General features: G+C 41.5%; 1 long non-coding RNA gene and 1 other non-coding gene across 4 annotated transcripts; one reads left to right on the forward strand and one right to left on the reverse strand.

The window, feature by feature from the left end:
- Positions 1 to 1,218: 1,218 nt before the first annotated feature.
- LOC105607267 (uncharacterized) lies at positions 1,219 to 21,185 on the reverse strand. Of its 3 annotated transcripts, none has more exons than XR_009595672.1 (4): positions 21,059 to 21,185; positions 20,777 to 20,882; positions 6,617 to 6,738; positions 1,219 to 1,547 (listed from the first exon to the last, which is right to left on the reverse strand). It is a non-coding gene; the product is annotated as an uncharacterized LOC105607267 (long non-coding RNA). The 3 variants fall into 3 exon arrangements; XR_009595673.1 differs by lacking the exon at positions 1,219 to 1,547 and adding an exon at positions 1,760 to 3,142; XR_001043913.5 differs by lacking the exon at positions 1,219 to 1,547 and having other exon boundaries at positions 6,607 to 6,738.
- On the forward strand, positions 11,005 to 11,077 carry TRNAE-UUC (transfer RNA glutamic acid (anticodon UUC)). Its single transcript has one exon. It is a non-coding gene; the product is annotated as a tRNA-Glu (tRNA).
- Positions 21,186 to 21,270: the final 85 nt, after the last annotated feature.

Genomic DNA, 21,270 nt, shown 5'->3' on the forward strand with positions numbered 1-21,270 from the left:
ATCTTTTGTACCTTCCACCCTTCAGATACCTTTCATCACTACTCATCCTCCAAACCATCCAGTGAGAACAAGAGAGATGAAAATTAGGAGGAAAAACATGCAGAAATAGTAGATGCAGGGTTAGCATTTGCTTTTCACTTTGAGCAGAAGGGAAGTCTGTAAGTGCTGCTTAGGTCCAGGCTTTAAGGAATAATGCATGCAAGAGAGGGTGGTGACAAGCCAACAGGACTGAGTTCATCCAGAGAGCAGTCCCTTCAGAGTCATCTCTTCGGGGAATGGTACCCACCACCCAGTGTCCGTCAGGAACTCTGATGGCAAACATTTCTAAAAGAGTGGACCAGACATTTCCTTTAATACTTTCTCTGTTGGCAAATCTTTATCCTGTCTGGGGTAGATTGAACTTTTGGAAACAGCCACAAGTTATTCACAACCAATTGCTGTGAATTACGAAAACCATAGCTGATTTCCCCTTTGTGGATCGTATGCTGATTCTTACATCAATCTGAACAGAAGCAATCTAAAGCATGTTCTAAGCCAGGCACCTGTGCAGTGCTTCCCACAGCGACTAGGGAGGATAAAAGTTACTTATCGAGGTAAGCTGGAGACACACAACTGTATCCTATCATCATGTTTTGCAGCATTCACAGTTCCCAGATAATTCTCCTCTCATGGTTTTGCTGCTGCTGCTGTTCAGTAGTTAAGTCGTGTCCAGCTCTTTTGTGACCCCATGGACCGCAGCTTGCCAGGCTCCTCAGTCCATGGAGTTTTCTAGGCAAGAATACTGAATTGAGTTGCCATATCCTCCTCCAAGGGATCTTCCCAACCCAGGGACTGAAACCCATCTCCTGCTTGTCAGGCAGATTCTTTACCACTGAGCCACTTGGGAAGCCCCTCACAACTTTAAACACCCTCAGAAAAGTGCTATGAATATCTCTGGAAGATCAACACTAATTTCCTGCTGCTTCTTGTATCTGCAGATGTTGCTGTTGCTGACAGTGGTTGTCGTGTAGACCTAGCTTTGAAAAAGGCTCTGAGATCAATGTTCTTTTCAACTTGTACCAAGACCAGCTGCTCTTTGAGAATAAAGTGCAGATGCCACTAAGCCTGGCACTGGGATAACTCTGTAAATCAGACTCAGGCACCCCTTACCTCATGTACTTCCAACTGCCCTCAGATGCCCCGGTGTGATGCACCAGAGCCAATCATCAAACCATCATTTCCCCAAAGATCCATATTTATCAGATGTACAACACTCCATGAGTATCACAGGATGGTTATAATATTCCACTTAGAGCATTTTCCTATTTTTCAAATAGCTATTTGGCTTTGTCTTCTTTTGAGTGTTTCCAGGACTGTAGTTTTAATTTCAAGGAAATGGGCTAATTTTGAGCTGTATTAATCAGAAAATGAGGCCATTTAGACAAAGATAGTCATGTGCAGGAAAAGGACTGGTGCCCCTTTGAAGAGAGGGTGACCCTGGGCTCTCAGCTGAATATCTGCCTCCTGCTTTTCTACCATCTCTTGTCTTTGGCCCGAAGCAGCAGGACCTAGAGGCAAAAAGGTCCAGGAAAGGAATTTAAGAGGTGAAAAGAAAGCCCTTTCCTCTCTACCCCTGGAATCCAGCATTCTCCCCTCCAAATTCTGGACAGATTAAAGAGAATTACAGAAAAAATAGAAAAGAAAAATGTTTTCAAATTTCTATCTAAAGCAAAGACTCTTTAAGCTTTGGATAAAAGAAAGTATTTTAGAAGACAAGAAAAATGTTTTCAATCTTTGCTATTTACTTTACAATACTGCATGTTTACAATAGACAAGAAAAGAGTAGGGGAAAAACCCAGTTAAATGTATCTTATTTATCTTTGACCATCACCTTAAGCAGCACTTATTTTTCAGATATTGGAATGCCATAACAAATATAAATATATATTAAATACATTTTATACAATGTATATATTGAAATTTACATACAAAAAATTTTGTATTTATATTAGATATACAATTCAATGAGTTTGGATATATGTGTAAATACTCATGTAACCACCACTCTGACAAATAGACAACAATTCTGTCACCCAGAAAGTTCCTAATACCACCTCCCAGTTAATCTTCACCCCCTATAGGAAACCACTGTTCTGATTTCCAGCCTATAGATTAGTTGGCCCATTCTTAAATTTTTTTACAAACGCAATCACACCATATGTACTAGTATGCCTGGCTTTTTTTACTGTAATACTTTTTGTGATTTATTCATGTTGTTGCATGTTATCAGTACATTATTTTTTATTGCTGAATATTCTATTGTACAAACATGCAACAATTTGTTTATCCATTCTGTTGATATTAGAGCTGTCATCAGTTTTTGACACATGAATAAAGCTGCTATGGATATTCTCATTCAAGACTTTTTCTGGACATTATGTTTTACTTCTGTTGGATAAATACTTAGGAAAGGCATGGAACATTTGGGTCATAGTGCGGATGGATGTGTAACAGTTTTCCATGGTGACTGGGTTATTTAACACTTCCACTGTGTAAGCGTGTCAGCTGCTTACTGGTTCTCACCACATTTGGCATTGTCAGGGAGAGAAACTGTCAGGGCAAGAAACTGTCATTGGAGTTTAAATTTGCATTTCCCTGGTGACTAATAATGTTGAGCATCTTTTCACTCCTTTTTTAACCACGTTTATCTTCTTTTGTCAGGTATCTGTTGAAGTCTTGTGCTCATTTTTAATCGGGTGGTCTGTCTTTTTGTTATTTATTTATTCCATTCTTTACATATTCTTGATGTAAGTGTTTTGTCAAACATACGTATTGCAAAAATTTTTCAACAGTTTGACTTGTCTTTTGGTTTTACTGCTGCTGCTGCTGCTGCTAAGTCGCTTCAGCTGTGTCCGACTCTGTGCGACCCCACAGATGGCAGCCCACCAGGCTCCCCTGTCCCTGGGATTCTCCAGGCGAGAACACTGGAGTGGGTTGCCATTTCCTTCTCCAATGCATGAAAAGTGAAAGTGAAGTCGCTCAGTCATGTCTGAGCTCTTTGCGACCCCATGGACTGCAGCCTACCAGGCTCCTCCACCATGGGATTTTCCAGGCAAGAGTACTGGAATGGGGTGCCATTGCCTTCTCCGTTGATTAATGGTGTCTATTAGAAGAAGAAAATTTAAATTTCTAAAAGGTCTAATTATCCATTTATAATTTGTTTAGTGCTTTTTTGTGTCTCTGCTCTGAGAAAATATCCCTAATCCCGAAGTCATGAAAATAATCACCTAAATTTTTTTCTAGAAGTTTTATATTGTTGGCATTTATGTTTAGGTCTATGATAGGGGACAAGGTTCATTTTTTTCTATACATTTATCTAATAGTTACAGCACCATTTGTTGGAAGGACTTTTTCTAATTGAATTACATTGGTAACTTTGTAAAAAATCAATTGATCATCTAAGTGTGGACTCTCTATTCTCTTCCATTGATCTATTTGCCTTTGTGCCAGTACCATCTGTCTTGATTACCATTGTAATCTTGAAATCAGATTTTGTGAATCCTCCAATTGTTCCATTTCAAGATTGTTTAAGCTATTATAGGTTCTTTCAGTTCAGTTCAGTCGCTCAGTCGTGTCTGACTGTTTGCGACCCCATGAATCGCAGCATGCCAGGCCTCCCTGTCCATCACCAACTCCTGGAGTTCACTCAGACTCATGTCCATCGAGTCAGTGATGCCATCCAGCCATCTCATCCTCTGTCATCCCTTTCTCCTCCTGCCCCCAATCCCTCCCAGCATCAGAGTCTTTTCCAATGAGTCAACTCTTTGCATGAGCTGGCCAAAGTACTGGAGTTTCAGCTTCAGCATCAATCCTTCCAAAGAAATCCTAGGGTTGATCTCCTTCAGAATGGACTGGTTGGATCTTCTTGCAGTCCAAGGGACCCTCAAGAGTCTTCTCCAACACCACAGTTCAAAAGCATCAATTCTTCGGTGCTCAGCCTTCTTCATAGTCCAACTCTCACATCCATACATGACCACTGGAAAAACCATAGCCTTGACTAGACGGACCTTAGTTGGCAAAGTAATGTCTCTGCTTTTGAATATGCTATCTAGGTTGGTCATAAGTTTCCTTCCAAGAAGTAAGCATCTTTTAATTTCATGGCTGCAATCACCATCTGCAGTCATTTTGGAGCCCAAAAATAAAATCTGACACTGTTTCCACTGTTTCTCCATCTATTTCTCATGAAGTGATGGGACAGGATGCCATGGTCTTTGTTTTCTGAATGTTGAGTTTTAAGCCAACTTTTTCACTCTCCTCTCACTTTCATCAAGAGGCTTTTTAGTTCTTCTTCACTTTCTGCCATAAGGGTGGTGTCATCTGCATATCTGAGGTTATTGATATTTCTCCCAGCAATCTTGATTCCAGCTTGTGTTTCTTCCAGTCCAGCGTTTCTCATGATGTACTCTACATAGAAGTTAAATAAGCAGGGTGACAATATACAGCCTTGACGTACTCCTTTTCCTATTTGGAACCAGTCTGTTGTTCCATGTCCAGTTCTAACTGTTGCTTCCTGATCTGCATACAGATTTCTCAAGAGGCAGGTCAGGTGGTCTGGTATCCCATCTCTTTCAGAATTTTCCACAGTTTATTGTGATCCACACAGTCAAAGGCTTTGGCATAGTCAATAAAGCAGAAATAGATGTTTTTCTTACATTTCCATTAAAAATTTTTAATCAACTTGTCATTTTCTACCAAAAGACACTGAGATTTTAACTGGCACAACATTGAATTTATAGATAAATCTGGAGAGAACGGACATCTTCCTACGGTAGGTAACATGGTGCCTTTCTCCATTGGTTTAGATTTCCTTAAATTTCTTCATGATTGTCAGGTGGTTTTCATGGTAGAGTTCTACATGCATTTTGAGAACTCTTTTTTCCTAATTTTTTTTGCTTTTGGATGCTATTAAAAAGAGATTTTTAAATTTCCATTTTTATGTGCTTGCTGTGAGTGTATAGTAATATATTTAACTTTTGCATACTGACCTAGTAATCTGTGACCCTACTAAACTCACTTATTAGTTCCAGTGGTCTTGTTTCGTAGATGCTTTATATGTGTTTGTGTCAGCTGTAAATAGTTTTTCTTCTCCCTTCCCAATCTTTATGCCTTTTATTGCATGGTTGCAATCATTATGGCTCTAGTACAATGTTGAATAAAAGTGAGAACATCCTTGCCTTTTTCTTAGGAGAAAACATTCAATATTTCATCATTATGTATATTAGCTACAGGTTTTTCATAGGTGACTTTTATCAGAATGAAGAAATTCCCTTGTGTTCCTAGTTTTCTGAGATTTTTATTATGAATGAGTGTTGCATTTATTTTTTCTTTTTTTAAAAATGCTTTTTCTATACATCTACTGAGGTGGTCACATGGTTTTTCTTCTTTATTCTGTTGGTACAATAAATTATGTTGATTGATTTCCAATATGAAATCAACATTGCACTCATGGGATAAATCCCATTGACTTGATGTATTGTTCTTTTTATACATTTCTGGATTAAATTTGCTAACATTTTGTTAAAGATTTATGTATCCATATTCATGAGGGATATTGATCTGTAATCTTCTTTTCTTAAAGCATCTCTGTCATATTTTGGCTTCAAGATTGTTTATTGCTGGTGTCATCAAATTGGAAACTCTGCCCTCCTCCTTTGTGTTCTGAAAGGATTTATGTAAGATTGACACTATTATTTTTTCCTTAAATGTTTTATTGAATTTACCAATGAAACTATCTGGCTCTGATGTTTTGCTTATGGGGAGATTTTTAATTAGAAATTCAACATCTGTAATAGACAATATTTGTAAAAAGGGACCATTAAATTTTTGTATTTATTTTCATGTCAGTTTTGATCATTTGGATTTTTCAAGAAATTGTCTCATTTCATCTAAGTTGTCAGATTTAGTGTCATTATTTATAATATTCATTATCTTTTTAACATCTGTAGAATCTCTGATGATTCTCTTTCATTGCTGATACTAATAATTTATATTTTTTCTCTTTTTTTCTTCTTAATCAGTCTTCCTAGGGTTGTCAACTTTATTAATCTTTTTCAGAGAGCCAACATTTGGATTTGTTAATTTATTATTTTTTAAGGTAGACATGATGTCCGTCTAGTCAAGGCTATGGTTTTTCCAGTGTTCATGTATGGATGTGAGAGTTGGACTGTGAAGAAGGCTGAGTGCCGAAGAGTTGATGCTTTTGAACTGTGGTGTTGGAGAAGACTCTTGAGGGTCCCTTGGACTGCAAGGAGATCCAACCAGTCCATTCTGAAGGAGATCAGCCCTGGGATTTCTTTGGAAGGAATGATGCTAAAGCTGAAACTCCAGTACTTTGGCCACCTCATGAGAAGAGTTGACTCATTGGAGAAGACTCTGATGCTGGGAGGGATTGGGGGCAGGAGGAGAAGGGGACGACCGAGGATGAGATGGCTGGATGGCATCACGGACTCGATGGACGTGAGTTTGAGTGAACTCCGGGAGTTGGTGATGGACAGGGAGGCCTGGCGTGCTGCGATTCATGGGGTTGAAAAGAGTCGGACACGACTGAGCAACTGAACTAAACTGAACTGAAACTTACATTCTTTTATTTATTTATTTTGGCTGCGTCAGATCTTAGTCGCACATGCAGGATCTTCCATCTTCATTGTATCTTTAGTTGTAGCAAGCAAACTTTTAGTTGCATCATGTGGGGTCCAGTTCCTGAAAAAGTGGAAGAAAGTTAGTCACATGGTCGTGCTCAACTCTTTGCGATCCCATGGACTGTAGCCCATCAGGCTCCTCTGTCCTTGGAATTCTCCAGGCAAGAGTACTGGAGTGGACTGCCATTTCCTTCTCCAGGGGATCTTCCTGACCCTGGGATTGAACCCAGGTCTCCTGCATTGCAGGCAGATTCTTTACCAACTGAACTTTAAGTAAGTAAATTAAATGTGTACTTTTAAATATAGATCATTTTAATGGGCTTAATATACCACACTGCTGTGTGAGATAGCCACACCCAAAATGAAAGCTGGCCCTCCTGCAACGTGTAAGAAGAAATCCACAAAAGCCATTCTTTGTACTATGGCAGTAATATTCCATGAACGCTGTCTGTAAATATATATTAGAAGAAAAGAGAAGTGTTGTAGCAAGGAAAATAATCTGCTAGTTTCAAAGTATAGCTACATCTCTATTTCCTTTCTATGCAATTATCTTACATATTTTCAAAATGTGTTATCTGCAGAGAGCTCTATGAATGCTATTAGCATAAGTGGTCCTCAAGCCAAAAATACTGAAGAGGCTTTAAAAGACACATACTGCAAACTGCCATGCATTCTGTTGCTTTGTGTGAGACCATTACCTGCGTATCTGAACTTGACTAAAGGTCTGACCATTTATGGTATAATCCCATGAGGTTTCTCAAATGCTTTAGTACTATCTGATACATGTCAAAAGTGGATTATCTGGTCATTTCCTGTCACTACTCTCTTCCCATGAAAAGTAATTCAAACTTCAAACAACCTTGGCGCCTGCACCGGAAGCGAAGTTTTAGCCACTGGATCAGGAGGGAAGCCCCTATCATTTGTTTTTTATTTTGTTGATTTCCGTTCTTATCATTATTATTTTTTCTGCTACTCACTTTGGGTTTAACTCACGCTTTTAGTTCTCCAGGTAAAACAGGTCATTAACTTTAAATCTTTCTTCTTGTAAGCATTCACTTCTATAAATTTTACTCTAAGCACTGCCTATCTGCAGTCTTTAATTTTTGATATATTGTATTTTTATTCAGCTTGAAATAGTCCCTCACTCTTCTAGTGATTTCTACCTTGTCCTATGGGTGCTGCTTAGCACCCATATGGGTCCCAAATATGTGGGACTTTTCTAGTTATTATTATTGATTTCTAATTTGTTTCTGTTGTCAAAAGAGAACATACTATATAAGACTGAAAGGTACCAAGACTTATTTTATGGTTCAGCATAGAGTCAATTTTGATAAATTTTCCATATGTACTTGAAAAGAATTGATGATGTTTGTGATAGACTGAACACTGGCTCCAAAGTTAACTGTGCTCTATTTCCTAGAAACTTATGTGACCTTATATGATGTATTAGTCAGGTTCTTCACAGAAACAGAACTAATAGGCTGTGTGTGTGTGTAAAGTTATAGAGAGAGAAAGAGATTTTAAGGAACTGGGCTTGTGCAATTGTAGAGGCTGGAAAATCCAAAATCTGCAGGGTAGCTGGCAGGCTGGAGACCTAGGAGAGAGCCGCAGCTTGAGTCCAAAGGCCATTTGCTGGCAGAATTCCCTCTTCTTCGAGGGAGGTTGATATTTTTCTATTAAGGCTTTGATGGATTGGATGAGGCCCATTCACATAACGGAGGGTAATCCATTTCACTCTAAGTCTACTGATTCAAATGACAATCTCATCTAAAAAATGCCCTCAGAGAAACATCTAGAGTAATTCTTGACCCAGTGTTTGGATACTGTGGTCTAGTTAAGTCGACACACAAAATTCACCACCACACATGGCAATAGTCTTTGCAGACAGGCTTATGTTAAGAATCCTGAGATGAGAAGATTATCTTGGATTATCCATGTGGGCCCTAAATGTGATCACAAGAGTACTTATAAGGGAGCAGAGGGAGATCTGATTAGAGAGATGGAAGAGCAGCTGATGTAATGGTGAAGCAGAGAGAAATGTGAAGAGCCACGAGCCAAGCAATATAAGCTGGAACCTGTAGGAGGAAACGGGTAGAAGCTGGAAAAGGAAAGGCAATGGATTCTCCCCTAGAGCCTCTGGGGTGGCACACCCAGGCACCTTGGTTTTGGCCCCATGAAACTCATTTCCGAAGTCTGACCTTCAGAGCTATTGATAGAAGAGAGTGAATGTGTGTTGTTTTGAGCCGACTAATACAGATTTTGCCTGGAAGTGGGGTGCTGTTATAGAAGAAGGCAATGGCACCCCACTCCAGTACTCTTGCCTGGAAAATCCCATGGACGGAGGAGCCTGGTGGGCTGCAGTCCATGGGGTCCCTAAGGGAAGGACACAACTGAGAAAATTCACTTTCACGCATTGGAGAAGGAAATGGCAACCCACTCCAGTGTTCTTGCCTGGAGAATCCCAGGGACGGGGGAGCCTGGTGGGCTGCCATCTGTGGGGTCGCACAGAGTCGGACACGACTGAAGCGACTTAGCAGCAGCAGCAGGGATGCTGTTATAACAAACACCTGAAAATGGAGTAGCTTTAGATTTGCGAAAGGGATAGAATCTAGAATTCTGAGAAACATGATAGAAAAAGCCTAGATCGTTGTGAGCAGACTATTAGTAGAAATATGGTTGTTAAAGACACTGTCAGTGATGGCTCAACCACAAGTGAAGAGCACAGTAGAAAAGCCCACGCAATCTTAGAGAATACCTAGATTATCTTAAACAGACTGTTGGTTAAAAAAAAACGTGGATGTTAAAGGTGCTGCTAGCAAAGGTTCAGAGGGAGTGAGGAACATGTGACAGGAAACTGAAGGAAAGAGAATCCTGACTCTATCAAGGCAGAAAGCCGAGCGGCATTGTGTCCTCCAGGCCTGAAGGCAGCAGAGCTTGCAAACAAGGCACCTGGATGTTCAGCTGAGGAGGTTTCCAAGCAAAGGGCAGAAGGTGCAGCCTGGCTTCTTCTCGCTGCTTACAGTAAAATTCCAGAGGTCACAGATAAGCTGAGGGAAGAACTGTTAAGCAGGAAAGAACCAAGACTTGATGATCATGGGAAACTCTCAACCTATCCCAGATTGCCAAAGATGCTAATTCGGAGATTGACTGTCCGAAAAGCAGACTGTGGAGAGAAGGCCGAGGGTGTGGTGGGAGAGCCACGTTAGCACTGAAGAGATGAGACACGTGACTGGGCATCCCCTCACCACTTGAGCAGAAGCCAGAAGCCAAGAATAAAGGTGGGGGACTCCAGGAGCCTCTTGTTTCATGGTGCGAATCTCCATGACATACACAAGGGTTTTCAGAATGTTCGAAAATCGCCAACTCAAACTGAGAGGGTGAAATGAAAGAAAGTGGTCACCAAGCTTCTATAGGCCAGAAACAGGCAGATAAACCTACTCAGCTGCAAACAGACGCCACACTTTCAAGAAAAAGGAAGATGGGGAGGCAGGGGGCAGGGCAGGGAACCTAATGCGAGTTTGGCTGGTGGGGTTTCAAAGTTGCTTGGGGCTGGTGACTCTCTTTTTCTTCTGTTCTCTCCCGTTTCTTTTGTATATTTATTTGGCTGCGTTGGGTCTTCGCTGTGGCAAGCAGTATCTTTCATTTCAGTGCACAGACTTTCTAGTTGCGCTGCCTGGGCTCAGTTGTTGCGGCGATTCTCCCTTTTGGAATGGGAACGTCTATAGCTGTTATCCTGTACCTGTCCCACAACTGTATTTTGGGAGCAGATAACTTGTTTTCTAGTTTTACAAGCCCAGAGATGGAGAGGAATTCTGCTCCAGGATGGATCATACCCAGTGCCACTGATTTTAGATGATAAACATGATGAAATTTTGAGCTTTATCGCTGATGATATTTAGACAACATCTGGGGCTTGAGATGCTGCTGTTGTGGGTTGAGAAGTAGGAAGACACCTGGATGGGACTGTTTGGTGTGCAGGAGACATGACTATGAGAGCTGAGGGTTGGGCTGTGGATGACTAAGTAATGATCCCCCAAAATATTCAGGTTCTAATCCCTGAAACTTGTGACTATTACCTTATGTGGCTTTAAAGAAAACCTCGGTCCTCCTCCAGGGCATCTCCCTTTCACTCTCACACTACTATGACATTCACAGCGCTCCTAGCACTAGATGTGTGAGAGTTTTTCCCACACTAAGCAATTCTTATGACACTGGCTAGGTGTCTGGTTTCTTCTGATCTTTTGTGTTAGCTCAGAAAATATTCATAGCAATTATCTGAAAGAGGCCAACTTAAAATCTATCATTATGCAATGCCCTTCATGGGACTTTCCTGGTGGTCCAGTGGTTAAGATGCCACACTTTCAATGCAGGGGGCCCAGGTTCAATCCCTGGTCAGGGAACTGTCCCACATGCCACAACTACATCAAGAATTCACATGTGTGACCAAGACCTGTATCAGCCAAATAAAGAAATAAAATGCCCTTCATCTCTGGTGAAGAGGTCAGCCATGGCTTTGGGGGGAATTTACATGCAGATTTGGGGAGCCCTCTGGGGGGGGGCTCCCCTCTTTGGCTCCTTCTTCCCAGGATGGCTTCCCTCAATTTCCAGTTATTCTGCCGGCCTCAAACCCCATACACTGGTCCCTGACTATGTGCCTTAGGATAAGTCTGATTGTGTCTATGACTCACTGTGGCTTTCTACTTGACAACATGTAATGAAATTAAATATTGTCCCAATGTATACACATTAAAGGGGCTTCCCAGGTGGTTCAGGGGTAAAAAAATCCACCTGCCAATGAAGGAGATGCGGGTTTGATCCCTGGGTTGGGAAGATCTCCTGGAGGAGGAAGTGGCAACCCACTCCAGAATTCTTACCTGGAAAATCCCACAGACAAAGGAGCCCGGCGGGCTACAGTCCGTGGGGTTGCAAAGAGTCAGACACGACTTAGTGACTGAGCACGCACGCACATGCATGTGAAAAGGTAAACTGACGGACATTAAAAAAAAAAAAAAGTTTGAGTTCATGTTGATTTGAATTGGACAGCACCAAACCAAAGGTGATGAAGAGCTTTCCACTGACAGGAGCTAGGGAGGGGTTTGACAGAGAAGAAGCAAAGCAGGGAGATTATTTGATTGGCCAAAGCGGAACAGTTAGTTGCCTTATTTGGAAAAGCCAAGTTGGCTGTTCGCAGTTGGTGGCTCTCAAGTTTCATTTTCGCTGATTGAAGTGCATTAACTCTGGCTTAGGTTTTGGTTTGCTTGCATGGGGCACCAAGGCATTAGAGCCAATTCAGTCTCATGGCCTCCTTGTTTAATTTCCTTAACATCCTTTACATCTTTCCCCTCCATGTTCAATGAAGTCATTCTCCACTAAGTGGGAATGACTACTGGACAGTTACTCCTTTCCTTCCTAAACCCAAACGTGTAGAATGGTACACAAAACCAAGAAAATAGCAAAGCGGAAGACAGGCTATTAAAAAAATGTTTTCTGAGCTGTCTACAAAGCATACAGTGTTAACTTCATAAATCTTGTAAGAACATGACACGATGATATGCACATCCTTAAAGAAACAAACACCAAAATGCCAAGCCCACCCTCTACGTAGCGTAGAAACATGGAACGAAGGTAGAGGCCTGAGAGAAAACAGCTTCAACTGGATGGTTTTCCAAGCATGATCTGCAGACCGCTAGGGCAACATGATTTTCATACTAATACTAAAACTTGATTATTACTCTTTCTCACCATGTTGACATGGGCACTGATGGAACAAAAGCAATGGTAGATAAACCTTCCGGGGCCTGAGTGTGGGGGAAACTCAGTGGCACAAAACAGTACTGGTCACCATTATAACAGTCATGGCCACGAATCAGTGACTTTTTAAAAGTGCCAGATTCAGCTGAAAACATACAGAAGCAAGCAGTAAAAATTGCCAATTTTGTCTAATCTCTACCCTTGATTGTGTAATATTTTCATATAACATATCTGCATAATATTTTGAATATTCTGCGTAGTGAAATGGAAAGTCGGCATCAAGCCTTACTGCTACAGTCTGAAGCGTCTTGGCCATCTCCGTGAAAAGCACTTCTGTGATTACACTCTTACGTAAGCTGCAGTAGCTGCTTTCTCTAGAGAATATCATTTTTGCTTGGAAGTATGACGGACAACTGAAAGTTATTCAGACTTGTGTATCTGGCAGACATTCTCATGAAAATGAACAAAGTGAGCCTATTATTTCAAGGAAAACAACTGATGGGAAAATGCTGACGGCATGTGTGGCTAATGACATGAGAATTCTAGAAAACTTGTGTCTGCCATAGGGACTTGAAGAGCTTCCCAGCTATTTTAGAGAAGACTACTGGTGATATTAAAATTTTGTATTTTTAGATCATATAATGAAGAATGTCAACATTTGGAAGAGTTGCATAGTTCAGTGAATCAATGTTTTTCTAGACACTCAATATATGATGTTATAAAATCATGCATGGGTAAAAAGATCCATTAAAGTGCAAGAGAGATCAATGGATTTTAATGTAACGGATATGAAAAGTTCATTGATATCATTTTGGGCTCCACTCTGCAACTAACAATTAGGAAATTACAACTGTTAAATTTAGTGTAGTATCAGAATGATCCCCAGTGATCTGAGAAGGCTACTGAAGCTCTCTTAGATTTTCCAACTTTAACAATACACAAGGCCAAATTTTCTTTATATACTTCAACCAAAGCATCATATCACAAAAGACTGAATGTAGAAGTAGATGTGAATATCCAATGGTCTTCTTAGAAGCTGGACATTAAAGAAATCTGCCAAAATGTTATGTTAGTTATCTCTTGATGTTATTAAAACAAAACCAAAAACTAACACAGTCACTTAACAATACACACTGCCTTACAGTTCCCCAGGGCAGAAGTCCAATACACCTCTTATGGGGCGAACATCAAGGTGTCAGAGGGCTGTGCTCCTTTCTCAAGGTTCTAATGAAGACTGTTTCTTTGCCTTTTCTAGCTTCTAGAGGCCACATGCTCTCCTTGGTTTGAGGTCTCTTTCCTCTCTATTCAAAGACAGAAACACTACATTCCCCTCTGACTCTTTAGTGGTTGCATCTCCTTTTAACCACAGCCAAGAAAGGTTCCACACTTTTAAGGATTCATGTAACTAAATCCACCTGGACAATCTAGGAAGATTCCCCATCTCAGGGTCCTTAACTCCAATCACATTCACATATCCCTTTTGTCATTTAAAGTCACATATTCACAGGTCCTAGGGAATAGGGTTTAGACGTTTTTTGAGGGACATTATTCTGCGTACCACAAATGTAAAACAGTGTCACTTTCCTCACTAATTCTTTTAGGTAAACACAGTTATTTTCATTAAAATGTTAACATATCACTGGTTGTTATTACTTTAAAATGAAAACATTTTTTAACTTTCTCAGTTTTAATTTCTAATGTGATAAATATTGATAGATACAATTCATATAAACAAAAGCTTTTTTGGAATTCTCAGTTTTAAGAGCATAAATTAAACTTTTAGCAAAAAAAAAAACAAAAACAAAACTTTTAGTAAAACTCAAAATGGATTAAAGACTTAAACATAAGACCTAAACCATAGGTTTTAGGAAATCATAAAACTCCTAGAAGAAAACATTGGCAGTATGCTTTTCGACACTGGTCTTAACAATAATTTTTTGCATCTATTTAAGCAAGGGAAACAAAAGCAAAAATAAACAAATAGGACTACATCAAACTAAAAAGCTTTTGCACAGCAAAGGAAATGATCAATAAAATGAAAAGGACACCTACTGAATGGGAGAAGGTGTTTGCAAAAAATACATCTGATAAGGAATTAATATACAAAATATTTGAATATAATATATCCAAAATAAACAATTCAACATTAAAAAGAAACGTAATTAGAAAACAAGCAGAGGAATTAAACAGACATTTTCCCAAAGAAGATATACAGATGACCAACACATGTGAAAAGATGCTCATCATTAATTATTAGGAAAATGCAAAGCAAAACCACAATGAGATATCACCTCACACCAGTCAGAATGGCTGTTATCAAAAAGATAAGAGATAACAAGTGTTGGCAAGGATGTGGAGAAAGGGGAACCCTTGTGCATTAGTGGTAGCAATGCAAATTAGTGCAGCCACTATGGAAAACAGTATGCAGGTTCCTCAAAAAATTAAAAATTATTTACACTTGGGCTGCTTCCCTATCTTGGCTATTGTAAATAATAGTACAATGAACACAGGCGTGTGTATTTGGAGTGTGTATACCTCTTTGAAGTTGTGCTGTCATTTTCTTTGGACAAATAGCAGGATTGGATTTGCTGGATCACATGGTAGTTCTATTTTTAATTTTTTGAGGAAGCTTCAAGTCCCCTGAACAACAAAACCTGAAGCAGAAGCCATCCCTTACTGAACTGAGGTCAGGCTCAGAAAGGCGCTTACTCATCCTTCACAAACCAGCATGCGAAAAGCAGCTGAGAATGAGTCTCAAAGGAGAAGCATGAAGGGAATTAATTCATCAAAGATCATGCAGCCACAGCCCAGCCAATGCTCTGATGTGGAACCTTCTAGGTGGGCTAGAGTGGGCTTACGCATCAGGCCAGACACACTTGAGGTTCTCACTTAATTCTGCCCCTCATTATCCATGTACATTTGGGAAACCAGTTTTTTCTCTTGTCAGCTTCCATTTCTCCACATAAAAGAGCAATAATGTTCCACCTCTCACAGGGTTGCTCTAACAGTTAAAATAAGATAGATAAAATGTAAAGCACATAAAAATGGGATCCAAGAACATCCACTCCCTATCCCTCTTTTTCTTGCCTTAATGGCAGGAATCTAAGAAATGTACAGGCCCTGCTCTAGAGATGGTCACAGGGAGTGAGGAAGAGAAGCCACTAGACCTCTATAATCCCTTGCAGTAGGTGCTGTGCAGAGGGATGCTAGCAGTGAGAGCTGCGTGTGCTTTAGCGCAGCCAGTGGGGCAATGGTGTAAGAGGAACAGGGCTGGAAGCATCTTGTGTATTAAGCAAACTTTGGTTTAGTTCCATGTGAGGGACTCACAAATAACAAGATAAAATTGCTTTTCCTCCCTAAGACAGAGTGTTAGTTGCCCAGTCATGTCTGAATCTTTGTGACCCTATGGACTGTAGCCTGCCAGGCTCCTCTGTCCATGGAATTCTCCAGGCAAGAATACTGGAGTGGGTTGCCATTCCCTTCTCCAGGGGATCTTCCCGACCCATGGATGGATACCCAGTCTTCCGTATTGCAGGCAGTCTCTTCACTGTCTGAGCCACCAGAGCAGCTTGAGACAGAGTAAGGAGGTAAGCAATTTTAAGCTAGTGGCTAGACAATTATCAAAGACACAGCTCCTTCCATTTTACTGATTCTCTATCCCCATGGTTGACATGGTCCAAGGTGGCTGCTTGAGCTCCAGCTATCACTACCATGTTCCAGATAGCAAGAAGAATGAGAATAAGGATGAACCCCTTCTCCTTCCAACCTATTAGCCAGAACTTTCTCACACAGCTTCACCTAGAGTGATCTGTGAGATTTCTGAGTGGAGTGGTTCATGGACAGTGGTCCCCATGTCCGGGGCTCTGAGAAGAGGACTAAGTTGGAGATTCATCAACACAGAGGTGACAGCTTGGGTCATGGCTGGATTCCCCAAGAAGAGTGTGCACGGTGAGAACAGAACCCCACTGACACCTGGAAGCAAAAAAAGGGCAGAGGAGGTGAAGTTCACCATGAAGGAGGGAAACAGGAGAGCATGGCTTCAAGGAGAAAACTGTTCAATCAATAGTGTCCACTGGTAAAATTGAGGCTATTTAGGAATGATGTTATGGCAAATGACAGACAAGGAGCTTCAAGAATCAGTCCCTCCACTTAAGCAACCATTAGGCTTATAAAAACTGGCAGAACCAGCTTTTTTGGACTCTGGAATCTAAAAAAAAGAAAAAAAAATTAGAACAACCAGAGGAGTGACTCATGAAGAAAGAGGCTGCTAAATTTCAGTAAGAAATTGTTGCAGCATTTTTGCTTACCTACCCACCATCTCCCATTCTCCCAGCAGCAGCCAGGAGGACAAACAGCCTGAATCCTTGCTGTGGCTTGCTGGTGCCAGACTGGGCTACACAGACCTCGTTCTCAAAAATGTGGTTTTCCATTGCGGCCCAGCTGGCAGTCCCCTGAGGCACTGGTACAGAGGCTGACCTTTGCTTCACTTCCCTCAGTCTAGAGTAGCTTCCCAAGGAGCATCTTTTGAAAGGACTTAAAAGACATACAGAAGCTTCCCTGGTGGCTCAGACAGTCAAGAATCCACCTTCAATGCAGGAACCCCAGGTTCGATCTCCCTGGGTCATGAAGATCTCCTGGAGAAGGGAACGGCAACCCACTCCAGTAATCTTGCCTGGAGAATTCCATGGACAGAGGAGCCTGGTGGGCTACAGTCCATGAGGCAGCAAAGAGTCAGATACGACTGAGCAGCTAACACATACAGGACCCATAGTTGTCTGCGGCAAGAGGCAGCAGATAGGTTAAGCAGCAGATCAACCAAAAAGTCTGGAAGGGGGAGGCTAAGGAGGAAGATACTGGAAGCAAAAAGGCTTTGAAGTGCCACCTCTTTTACCAGGGAGTCCAGACTGCAACACACAAGTCCAGGGCTAGACACAGGCTCAGAAAAGATCCAAGAGGACCCTAGGCTTGCACTTTTGGCTGAACTTCCACACAAGCAGAAAGTAAAGAGTAAGGCAGAGTTCAGGTGGCCTGGTTAAGTGCAGCAGGAGTACCCAGTTCAGGACCTATCTATAAAGACCAGGAGAGGTTTCTTCTCACTTTGGGAGTGGGAGGAGTTGGCTCCAGGTGTTTAAGGAGATCTATGTCAAGTCAGTGGCTGACCAATGAGATAGTGGAACGGTAGCCTCAGTGATTACATGTGACAGGAATACAGTCTGCACATGGACTCTACTGAAATGTCCATCAACGGAGAAATGGATAAAGAAGAAGTGGTACATATATATACAATGAAACATTACTTAGCCATAAAAAAGAATGAACTAATGCCATTTGCAACAATATGGATGGACCTAGAGATTATCATACTAAATGAAGTAAAACAGACAGAGAAAAACAAATATCATATGATATCACTTACATGTGGAATCTAAAAAAAATGATACAAATGAACTTATTTACAAAACAGAAACAGACTTACAGACTTTGAAAACAAATTTATGGTTATCAAATGACCAACCTAGACAGCATATTGAAAAGCAGAGACATTACTTTGCCAACAAAGGTCCGTCTAGTCAAGGCTATGGTTTTTCCAGTGTTCACATATGGATGTGAGAGTTGGACTGTAAAGAAAGCTGAGCACCGAAAATTGATGCTTTTGAACTGTGGTGTTGGAGAAGACTCTTGAGAGTCCCTTGGACTGCAAGGAGATCTAACCAGTCCATTCTGAAGGAGATCAGCCCTGGGATTTCTTTGGAGGGAATGATGCTAAAGCTGAAACTCCAGTACTTTGGCCACCTCATGAGAAGAGCTGACTCATTGGAAAAGACTTTGATGCTGGGAGGGATTGGGGGCAGGAGGAGAAGGGGACGACCAACGATGAGATGGCTGGAGGGCATCACCAACTCCATGGATGTGAGTTTGAGTGAACTCAGGGAGTTAGTGATGGACAGGGAGGCCTGGCGTGCTGCGATTCATGGGGTTGAAAAGAGTCGGACACGACTGAGCGACTGAACTGAACTGAAGTGAACTGAAAGGGGAAAGGTGGTGGCAGGAGGGATAAATTAGGAGCTTGGGATTAACATATGTACACTGCTTGTGTAGTTGGTAAATCATGTCTGACTCTTTGCGACCCCATGGACTGTAGCCTGCCAGGCTCCTCTGTCCATGGAATTTTCCAGGCAAGAATACTGGAATATGTTGCCATTTGTTACTCCAGCTGGGGGGTGGGGGTGGGTACCACTGCGCCACCTGGGAAGCTCACATTACAATACTGAAAGTTCCCAAAATAAGAAATATGCCTGGGCAGTCCTTTCTTGGGGATTCTGCAGAGATGGTTCATACATCAGTTAGAGTTGCAGTTTGTGTCCCTTGAGGATCCTTATACTTTTAAGAACCTATTACTTAATAATTCTTTCTGTTACTTGTAATTAATTTCTCTAATTCATCAATGGTTATTCCTTGGATCATTATTTTGTCTGTCAAAATGATGACTTGCCCCATTTCCATCTTGGACTAATTTCCATTTAAACAGCTCTTTTTAAAATTTGGATTTTTTCCCATGTATCTATAGCCCATTGATTTCTGACAAGGAGGCCAAGACCATTCACCAGAGGAAAGAACAGTCTCTTCAACAAATGGTGTTAGGACAATTAACCACATGCCTAAGAATGAAGCTGGACCTAGACCTCATACCATATACAATAATTAACTCAAAATGTATCAATAATCTAAATGCAAGTTCTAAAACCATAACACTCTTGGAAGAAACACAGCGGTAAATTTTAATGACTCTGGATTTGGCAATAGATTCTTAAATATGACACCAAATGCATAAGTAATAAAAGAAAAAACTGATAAACCAGACTTCGTCAAAATTAAAGGCTTATGTACATTAAAGGGCTCCCCATGTGGCACAGTGGTAGAGAATCCATATGTTAACGCAGGAGATGTGGGTTTGATCCTTGGGTCAGGAAGATCCTCTGGAGAAGGAAATGGCAACCCACTCCAGTATTTTTGCCTGGGAAATCCCATGTTCAGGCTCGGTGGTTGCACCGGGTGGTTGCAGTCCACAGGGTTGCAAAAGAGTTAGACATGACTGAGCAACTGAGCACGCAGATCCATGTGCATTAAAAGACATTATCAGAAAGTGAAAAGAGCCTACAAAATAGGAGGAAATATTTGCAAATCATGTATCTGACAGGAGTCTGATATAGAGCAAATATATATAGAACACTTATAACTCAGCAACAAAAAGATAACCTGATTAAAAATGGGCAAAGGACTTGAATAGATATTCCTCCAAAGATATATAAATGGTCAGCAAGTGCAGGACGCTCAACATCACCAATTAACAGGGGGATGCAAAACAAAACCTTTATACCCCCTAGGAAGGCAACAACAACAATAATAAATTTAATGGAAAATAACAAGTGACGAATGATGTAGAGAAACTGGAACCCTCTGTTCATTGCTGGTAGGAGTGTAAAATGGCTCAGCTTTATGGAGAGCAGCGTGACGGTTCCTCAAAAAGTTAAAAATAGAATTTCCATATAATCTAGCAATTCAACTCCTAGTACCCCCAAAGAATTGAAAACAGGTACTCAGACAAATATATGTACACATATGTTTGTAGCAGCACCACTGACAATTGCCAAAAGGTGGAAACAGCACAAAGGCCCATCAGTGGAAGATCAGATAGACAAACTGTGATATACATGTAACTGAATATTATCCAGTCTTAAAAAGGAATGAAGTGCTGATCCACGCCACAATGTGGATGAACCTTGAAAACACTTATGCTAAGTGCCAGAAGTCAGTTACAAAAGGTCACATACCCTATGATTTCATTTATATGAAATATCCAAAATAGGTCAATAAGCTGCCAGGGACTGAGGAGAGAAGAGGATGTGAAGAAAACATTTCAGTGGGTGGGAGGTTTTATTTTGGATTGATGGAGATGTTTTGGAAATAGATCAAGGTGGCTGGGATTGAACCACCTACATATCAAGTGAAGTCACTCAGTCGTGTCCAACTCTTTGTGACTCCGTGGACTGTAGTCCACCAGGCTCCTCTGTCCATGGGATTCTCCAGGCAAGAGTACTGGAGTGGGTTGCCATTTCCTTCTCCAGGAGATCTTCCCGACCCAGGGATCGAACCCAGGTCTCCTGCATTGCAGGCAGACGCTTTAACCCCTGAGCCACCAGGGACGCCCACCCTACATATAGGAATGTATAAATACCATTGAATTATACACTTTACATGGTTAATTTTACGTTACATGGATTTCCCCTTAATTTTTTAAGTAGACCTACTCAGAAATATCAGATTACTGACCGACCATCTCAACTCACCCCATGGATCCCAAATCCTGGAAACAACTTTGGTCAATTCTCAGGGCGTGGGTAGCGATTTCATCCATGCTTAATTTGATCTAGTGCTCCTGGTAGTTTGGAAGCTCTAGAAAATAGACCAGGAAAATTCTCAAGATGTTAGCTCACACCAGTCTCTAGCGCTCCCTTTTAAATCCTGGGGGTGGGAGGAGGCGGGGGGATGCCGGAACCTAAAACTGCAAGACAGGAGACTGTCCACGAAGCAAACGCACTACCGCCCCATGGTGCGCAAAGCCCTCTCACATTACAGGTGCGGCCTCCACTCCCTCTCAGGTCAGTGCCCAGTCCAACGTCAGGTTCATGCCCCAGTCCCTGCGGCTCACGGTGGGAAGCCCGGCCCCTCGCCTACGCGGTGCCCGGGCTCCAGTGCGGCCGGACGTGGACAGGGGAGCGTGGCGTCGCCGACGGGGCGGGGCCGGGGCGGGCTGGGGGCGGGGCCTGCGCCGGCACCGGGT

Source organism: Ovis aries, chromosome 12, assembly GCF_016772045.2.
Source record: "Ovis aries strain OAR_USU_Benz2616 breed Rambouillet chromosome 12, ARS-UI_Ramb_v3.0, whole genome shotgun sequence".
Taxonomy (NCBI): Eukaryota; Metazoa; Chordata; class Mammalia; order Artiodactyla; family Bovidae; genus Ovis; species Ovis aries.